The sequence below is a fragment of the Varroa destructor genome, unplaced genomic scaffold (genome assembly GCF_002443255.2).
Source record: "Varroa destructor unplaced genomic scaffold, Vdes_3.0 BEIS01000005.1, whole genome shotgun sequence".
In the NCBI taxonomy this organism is placed as follows: Eukaryota; Metazoa; Arthropoda; class Arachnida; order Mesostigmata; family Varroidae; genus Varroa; species Varroa destructor.
Window position 1 is genome coordinate 41,564,839 of NW_019211458.1, and position 9,194 is coordinate 41,574,032.

At 35.5% G+C, this 9,194-nt stretch overlaps 1 long non-coding RNA gene across 1 annotated transcript; it reads right to left on the reverse strand.

The window, feature by feature from the left end:
* Positions 1–576: 576 nt before the first annotated feature.
* LOC111251899 (uncharacterized) lies at positions 577–6,547 on the reverse strand. The gene is made up of 4 exons (XR_015328826.1): positions 6,366–6,547; positions 4,813–4,925; positions 4,166–4,311; positions 577–748 (listed from the first exon to the last, which is right to left on the reverse strand). It is a non-coding gene; the product is annotated as an uncharacterized LOC111251899 (long non-coding RNA).
* Between the last annotated feature and the right edge of the window lie 2,647 nt (positions 6,548–9,194).

Genomic DNA, 9,194 nt, shown 5'->3' on the forward strand with positions numbered 1-9,194 from the left:
TATAGATTTAAAAACTAGTCCCATAAATTCATAGTATTTTCGTTACATACTACACCAAGTATATCTTGTGAAATGTGTAGCTTTACTGCTTTGTCTTCGGCTTCGTTTTCATAACCTTTTCTGCAATAACAATGATAATGGTATCGGTTTCTACAATATCAAAAATAGAATTCTAGAAGTTGTTTATAATGATAGATTATTATATCACCATAAATAATATAAAAATATAATGGTTATATGTGGGAAGCTTATTTCAATGATACATATAAACAAGCTATGGGTATTCTATAAAGTGTGTCAGCGTAGCTCGATCCCGTCTAACTTGAGAAGACAAGTTTGCGCATTATATATAGTAGTATAAAGCAATAAGAGCATAGTGAATTTTCTAGAATATTGTTTTAAGTTAAAAATTCAATTGAGGCATATTGCCGCATATGACGCTTGTGGCCGGCGTGTTTAAAACAATGTCGCAACAGTACTCCTAGGTGTTGAAAATGAAAAGTTTAAACATGTAACTGTCATTGCTGTGAATTATCTAATTTATTGATGAAAAAAAAAATGAAGTAAATCGCCAAATGTAGCTGCCAAACCGCTCGTTCTTTTTATTGTTATTGTAATTGGTGTTGCTTCCCAGAATCAATTAAAAAGCAATATAATTCCTGATCTATTCAATGTCCTTCTCGCTATCTTCATCCGAAGCAGCTTTGGTAGTGTTGAAGCTCTCTTCTTCTTTTCTCGTTGTTGAATCCTTAAAATCGACAAACAGTTTAGCAGATCATATGGGGCCTCTCTCTAGCCTCATTATTGACGACTATCATGATTGAATACGAAATTTTCTAAAGATAGTTTTTGGTAAATTGTATAACCACTGCGGCAGTTTTAGAAACTTGCTCTCACACATATTACGTGATCACAATCAAACTAATATACATATATATTCGAAAGTAATAATTATTCTAAAAGTTTGCTTTGTCATCCATTAATGATACGTTGGGTGTAATAGTAACTGCAAATAAATGTGGCTGTTTGAAGTTACTGTTTAGGTCCTCAAACTTCTGGCGTTCCCCTGGTTTATGGTTGATGAAAAAGTAATACAAATATGAGCCCTGATCAGTTCGATCAGAAAGATATAGAAAACTCGTGTTACATTAGCTGATTTTTTTTTTCTTATTTGACCTCTGAAAAACGATTGAGCCGACGGCGATAATTCATGCATAGCTTCTCTCTAGTTTGATATTTGTTGAACAACTCTGCTTTGATATATTTTATTTATCCAAGTAACCAAACGACCATTGAACGACGCTGAGTTCACATGTGACGTAACGCTGAATATATATGATCTCTATAGTAATTGACTTTGATGCGTCGTGATAGTTATTTGAGATAACGATATAGAACATTTTTCTTTTATCCTACATATATGAAACATTCACTCAAAAGTATTATTACTTAATTATATTACATAAACAAATTATTTTTTCGCCATTTTTATTTAGAAATTATTTCTGTTCAGCTCGTCGAGGTCTATTGATTAGATCCTTTACATAAAACGCAGTGTTAAATTTTCATCTATCATATGGTATTTTTCATCCGAAAACTAAAAACTGTATAAGGGTTTTGTTTGTTTCATTGATTGCGGCCAAATTGCTATCAGTAATTGCAAAATTTCTCCGAAATGTAGATCCATCTCAGCCATTACGAGTTTCCCATAGGCATATATCGTGATTCCGAAAAAAGCTACCTAAAATGACTGATTCCATAAAAGGTTCGAGCAAAATACTCCGATCGAATATAAAAATAGCTATTTCTCTTTACTGAGCTCAATAACATATTGGGGACGATGTTTAGCTAATACATTTATGAATGGGCGGTTTCGAATGATTTAGCGTCTCTTAACGCAAGTAAAGGTACATTTCCCAATTGATCGCTTAAATAAATAAATAAATAAAGTACCTTTTAAATATAATAGAAAAGAGAAGCGGGTGTGACACAGATATTATGATGCGAGATAATATGAATTTGCCATTTGTGTACGAAGTACAAAGTGCTATATTTTACTACTACGCTGTTTTCGAAACACAGTGATAATCATTAACTAATCTATATATTTATGTGTCGATCTAAGTTTCTTTTGGCTATGATCTATCGAGTTAACTTTCGAGACACAGGTGCACATCGATAGAAGAGCTATAGTGGTAACGCGGATCGTATTTATATTGATAAATATACATCAGTAGCACCCATGAGCGATGTAGCCAAGGATGGTTTCGTACGTCCGTAATATTGCCATAGGGAACATGTTTGTCTGCTAACATACGATAATATTCGTTTGAAATTTGGCGCTGTTTAGTACTGCGAGTCAATCATTTAAAGCAACGCTCAATGGCAGTACTGGACGTAAAACCCGAAATGGGACAACTTCTATCAACTATAAAGACGAGATCAGTGTAAAATAGATTATGCTTGTGCGAACCCTATTGATTTCTTTTGTTTATAGTCTACTTGGTAAACGCTTTATGCATCCGGGTAGCTTCAATTTAATATAGTTTCGCGATTTATCGTGCGCGAGTTTATTTAGGTTCTCTAGCTAATGTTATATCATTGTGAAGATGTACGGTTAATAATTACTGACATATTTCATAACTTGATGGATTTTCTGAATATGTATGTTGTTAAATTATTGAATGGACTATTCACCCACTTCAGCCTGACTATTGGCGCCAAAACTGTTCATCATTCTAGATTTCGGGCTTAAGATCTACTAACATAAATAATGTATTCATAGTTGTACCATTTAGTATAGTGTCGTAAAATAGATGTAAGAGATATATACAAAATCTTCTTTTAATATATATATTAGAAGAATAATAATAATAAACCTTTATCGATTGCTTTGTCGTGTTTTGAACTAATCATCAGCACCTACGCGGACAAATTTTGAAAATTTCCTTTCGGTAAGGCAGGATGCTGTACATATCTGGGCTTTCCACCAAGTGGAAGAAGATAAACTTGGTAGATTTCTAGACCTATAAAATGGCAGGGTAACATATATGAGCAGTTGCCTGGCCATTGCTATTTTCTATTTCTCTTTTATTAATTTATTGTCACTATTTGTTAACGCCTAGAATTAAAGTAACATAGCACATAAAGTCGTATATTTTTGCTATGAGCCAAGAAAGCCGCGTATCGAGACACATACTAGCATAGCTCTGTTAACTGGCTCAATTACCTTCGGAAAGGCCGAGTTACGTACAAGTCTTCGTATTCTCTGTGAAGTGCGGCGGCCATGTTTGAACACTAACAATAAAAATTCACCACACAACTAACCGCTCCGATGACATATGTAAGCACGGTACTATTTCAAATATTAACAAAGCATTCTGTTATTCAACTAATGATTCATTGAGCAATAGTAACATTTGCGCAAAGAGCAAAAATCAAATAAATAATAATAATACCCCTATTGAACCGCGAAAACGAAAAAAAAAAAAGAGAACAAAATGAATTCGAATCGATGTCACTGTGCTGTCACCTTTATCTCCTTTAGTCTTCATAGTAGTTTTTCTATGAATGAATAACTATGGCACTTGTCAGCGTCTTGTAGGTATATAGAGTCACCAATAATGGCGCTGTTTGACAAAAGAAGAAAACACTGTGAATGGCAACTGTAAAATCGCCGTATCCTACTTCATTTATATGAGAAATATTCCTCCGTTTAGTAGATGTGTGTTTTTGGTTGGTAGTCTTAAATGTATTCCTGCAAAGTCTTCGGACGGGCCGTTTGTACAACTTACTTCTGGGCTCGTATGCCGCGGCGTCAACTTTTATTCATAGCTAATATTTAGGAATCATAACAAAAAAAAACGTTCCGACTTTATTCTCGTAAACAGAGGTGGTATTTCTTTACTCTAAGCCCAAAATGTTGATGAAAATGTGCGATTACCGCAAGACGACAGGTTTCACTTACAAAAATACCTATTCAGTTTTTAAGTGTTGTAGATAAAACAACATTATATATTTTACTGTTTCTTTACACAGCACTGCTTGTGCGTTTTAATATCCGTTATTCATCCGTTAAACATCAATTAAAACTTACTTAATAATTAAAACTCACACGTCACATAATGATAATACCTGAACGATTTGTGAGTTCATAAATACTTACAATTTGGATATTGTCGGCGCTTGATACATGACAATTCCAACACCTCATTGTCTAAGAATATATTATACTGTACAAGATTGCAGCAAGTAACTGTATAATACCGCAGGTTGTCGATTTTTACCTGTAAAAGTACTGTAAATTACGCACTGAGTGCGCATATTATACATTATGATTATAATGATTTTGAATGGTTATCGGAAGAAAAGGCTAACCACCGAGGCTACATAATGGACCATCTAAGACTATCTGAGATCGTCAAAAATAATCTTTTTATGAAAATTTTTAACAGGCCGTAGCGTCACAAGATGATTCTTCTAGTGTTGAACTATCGAATAGGTAGTGCTAAACCAGAGCATTAAGTTATAGACTAATAGTCGAGTAGTCAAAGCTGAGCATAGTGCCTAACATTGCAAAACCTATCCATAAGAAGGTATTTATTTTGAGGCGTCATGAAATAAGTAGCTCACATATCCGTGCTTCACACATGATATCCATCCTGGAACGTATTTCTGTTGATTAAAGCGAACGTGCAGAATCATAAACATAAACCAATCAGCCATTGTATGCGGTTTGAAAAAAAAACGCTGCCACATGCCCTATCTAAGGCTACGAACATAAAAAAAAACCTTAGCGATAGACTATCTTACCATTAAGCAGCCTCTAGTGCAGAGCTTTTGAAACGATGGGTCCGTCACATGCTAACTAAATGATGATAACTCCATTAGCGCTTGACGCAGTGACGCTGATGTGGTTTTCCAGACTACAAATCGAAGATTATTAGATTATACTAGCGAAAGCCATGATTAACTCGGTATGGAAAAAAAAACTTGAATTAAAAAGAATCGTTTATTCTAGTTCTTTTATTCCGCTTGCTTTCTAGAAATGGCGACGCGCTATATTACTACTATATCCGTATATACGTTAGCTTATGTGACTATATAATCTATGAAATAATTGTCCAGTTTTTCTTAAACAAAACTCAGTTCTTCTCGTCGTGCCTTTCTGAAAAAGATAACCTTTTAAACGGAAGCCATTACCGAAACCACTTTAGTCTTTTACTTTCTTTCAATTATTTTCAATTTCTTCTAACAATTACTTTCTACCACTATGGTTTTAACATATCGTTTGAAGAACATTTATAAAGGAGATGCTGAATCGCTTCTCCTCAACAGATTTATAAATTGATCGAGAAATAAAGGGATATTACTGGCACTGAAGAACATACTTCATATATTAATAATTTTAGATCTTTATGAGATATATATATCTGACGCACTGTAGTGTTCGTTGTTGAAAATAGCAAATCTTATGCGACGATTATTTGGATAGTAATCGACGCTAATGGCCAGTCACATTGCATCAGCTGCTTGAACTATGTTACAAGACTGGTTACATCACATCGCTTTCAATATGATTTATACATCATAAGTAAGTCTCAATTTGTAATTGTTAAGCTAAAAACACATTTAATGGCAATAATTATCTATGATAACACGGGCTTCAATGTTCATAATTTTCGTATATTGAAAAGTATTGTTCATTGTCCCTATGGTTAGATATAAGTCGTGCAGGAAATGTATGTACGTGTAAGTTAAGACGCCTTTGCTCTTAAGGAAAATGTATTTAGTATAAAGAAACTTAGTTGCAATAAACTACATGAACTGGGGACACATGCAAGATCCAACAGCTTACTAACTGGAGCACGTTAAGCACCATTGAAAACGTGCTAAACCGATCACATTTCTGGTTGGCATTATAATTTATCATATTAATAGAAGGAACTAGACGTTTAACTAGCCGGAGAGCCACGTCCGCCAGTAGGTCAGTGGACTGAATTTCTTTAACTTGGAACCGGAGGATTATCTTGCAAACTGAATAATAGAAAGCTTTCCCTCTCCAGGCTCTAAAATAGGTTGTGTATTCATAATACAAGTGACAAGCATAAGATATGATTTTTAATGCGCGAGTGTTTTGCGAAGCTCGTATCTAATTAATATCTTAGATGCCAAGTTGTAGGATGTAATGTTGATTCACGTATTTGCACATATTACTAGGAAATAGACGTGCAAAAACAAGCGTACCGATGACCAAGTCAGTTTTAATTTAGAAAACTGCTAACAAAGAAACCGGTAAAATTCTGCGGTACTATGATACTCTAGCGATGCTTTGTTATGTTTCTATTTTTTGGTGATGCACTCGCCCGAATCGGTGAATCGTCGTCAGCTCATTGCAAAAAGAATTGAAGTCATTCTTGAGCAGTCAGCCATCCATTCTAAACTACTAATCTACACAAATAAATCCACATTGTGATTAGCGAACCACCGTACAAATTCATCCTGTTATTGAAATAATGGGTTGCGCTGACATAGGTTCAGTCGGATACTCTACTTGATACGCTAGCGACCCAAATCGAGCGAGAACGAAGCTGCCGCATTCGAAAATGCGCGCCAACTCGCTACAGTAACTATAGTCAGAGTCAAGTAGAAGTAAACTGTGTACAACGATAAGCATTGCGTGCGTGACGCAGATGTTAGAGCTTAATGACAATGGAACACAGGTGATTCGATACACAGAAACACGACAATTGCTACACGGTCACAGAACACGGTTCTGAATCAACGTTATAGTCGAAACGAGCCAATGGGCTGATAGTATAACAGAAAGGAACTACAAAGGAAAGGCTGAATGAGTACGCAAACATGGGTGCCCACACATGAAGCTGGACAGATATGGTACATATGTAGCATGACAGTCACCAGTCCCGTAATAATACTGCTTCTCCTATTTTATACTTTCGTTTGTAAATACTGATTGCACGTTGAGAGAAACATACCACACTCAGCTAGTACACATTTACTGGTTTTGCTGTCAATAACTATAATATAGACAAAATCTAATTATCTTAGATTAGCTGCAACTTTTTTCCGATAACAACTATACTTTTACATGATAAACCCTGTTGATATTAACCTTTATAGGTACAACTACGAGACGAATGATCCAAATATGAACTGTAAATCTATCTTTACCGAGCGCCGATGCCACAAACGATCGTTAACAACGGTTAAAAACCTCAACTGAAAACCGGTAAAGGAAAGAAACACCTATCGTGTAGGTTCGACAACGGTCTAGTCGATGGCCCTCTTTTCATCGAAATCTAGTTTAATCTGTCTCCGTTCGTTGCTCGATCGAACGTTTTCTTCATTTATTTGCCCACTCAAAACTATTCACAGGCATGGCGCGCAGGCAATGCGTTGAATTAGCTGAAACCAGGCCCAACTTAACGACTTCTTGTGCCACGTTTAACTGGCCGGCGCTATTTTTAGCCATCTTAAAATAATCATATCGGCTTGCGAACCTTATGAGCATATTAAGCGAATTGTCACCTAAATTTAAAGAAGAATATTGGATATCACATCGAACACGTAATAAAAAATACATCATGCACAAGCCTGCGTATAAGCCGGCATATATTTGTTTAGAGTTTTTAGAATTAAACAAATAAAAGCACAACCTAAACTTGGAATAGGGTGCTCAATTATATCAACAACTATGTTAATAGCCAGCAGGGCTGTAAGAATCATGAACTAGACAACGTACTAGTACTGATGTTTCAAGCAGCTTTACCTTTATAATATTCAAAATTTACGATGTAAAACATGACGATGTGTTTCAAGGTGTCACATCAGCCTTGATAACCCACGAGAAAACTGTAGTGAAAACTCGTGCGTCGTTGAAAAAACGTGACGCTTCCACCAACAGATTTGTGTTATGGCAATACCACGATAAAATTGAATCTAACAACACTCACTGCCTTTGTCATTCAACATATATCGTTTATCTAATTTTGTTATCTTTAAATTTCATCTAGTATATTCTCAGATAACCCTTAATTTCGCTAGAAGATACAAATACCGTTTATCCTAATGATGAGGTAACTCCAGCCGTAAGAATACAAAATTACTGTCCTATTATAGGCGTTATAATCCTTTTCTACGAGAGATCCGCGACACAATGCCAGCTTCTTGAACTGAATTTAACGGTCTGATAAGCATTTCGAATTTTATTTTGGGTTTGCTATCACTGACTTAGCCAGGAACTCATTTCGTATGCGCTTTAACTTGTAAAGACAATACCATCGACCATCGGAAAGAAGGGTTTACTGAAGCAATACGTATCAGCAATATTGAACGTAAAACTGAAACCATTTATTCAGACTTTACCAAAGCTCAAAGGATCTATTCATTACTGGTCTTAATGGAAAAAAGCTAGAAGTGCTTTTACATCGAAGGATCGCTGTTACTGGTTGCAAATATCCTGATATCACCCTCAACGTGTATCCAAAAGCAATTTGGAACTACAACAACAAAAATAAGGAAGGAGATTCTCAAGTTCTAGCTAAGGATTATAAAAATACTGCAAACACTATCATACGGGGCTGAATTAAGGTTTCTGATATACTCAATTCATTCAGTGTGCCAAGGGTTCACCAGAAACAACGATGCTTTTTTGGAAAAAGACGTATGCCGATCATTTCGCCTGTCGGTTCAAAGCACCAACCTTATATTAATGAAAGCCTCAAGCTTTTGCTATATGTTAAACGTATGAAGACGCTGAATCAAAGAGTTGCCCTCTTATTACCAGTGTAAAGGCATGATCTCATTTCATATACGTTACAATCGTCTCTCAGAATGTTTCGATTAATTAAGAATTACTATAGCCGCGTAACCTGATAGTTGATTCTTAGCTGCATATGATATCATTCCGTAAAACGACGAAGTAGCCATAGGGGTAAGGCCAATGTTTTCAGATCATAGAACTCAGCGTAAGGCGCTGTTCTCTTGAAGGACGAGTAGGTTCGGGTCATTTCAGAAAACTGAGAGCTTCAAAGTGACTCGTCGATAACACAACATTCCTTGTCTATGATGATAATAGTAATACTAGTATTTATAATAATTAGTAGTGATTAAGTAGGAGTAATACAAATAGTGATTTTATGTTCTCGTTGGTAGTAGATCCGGTTTCAGCT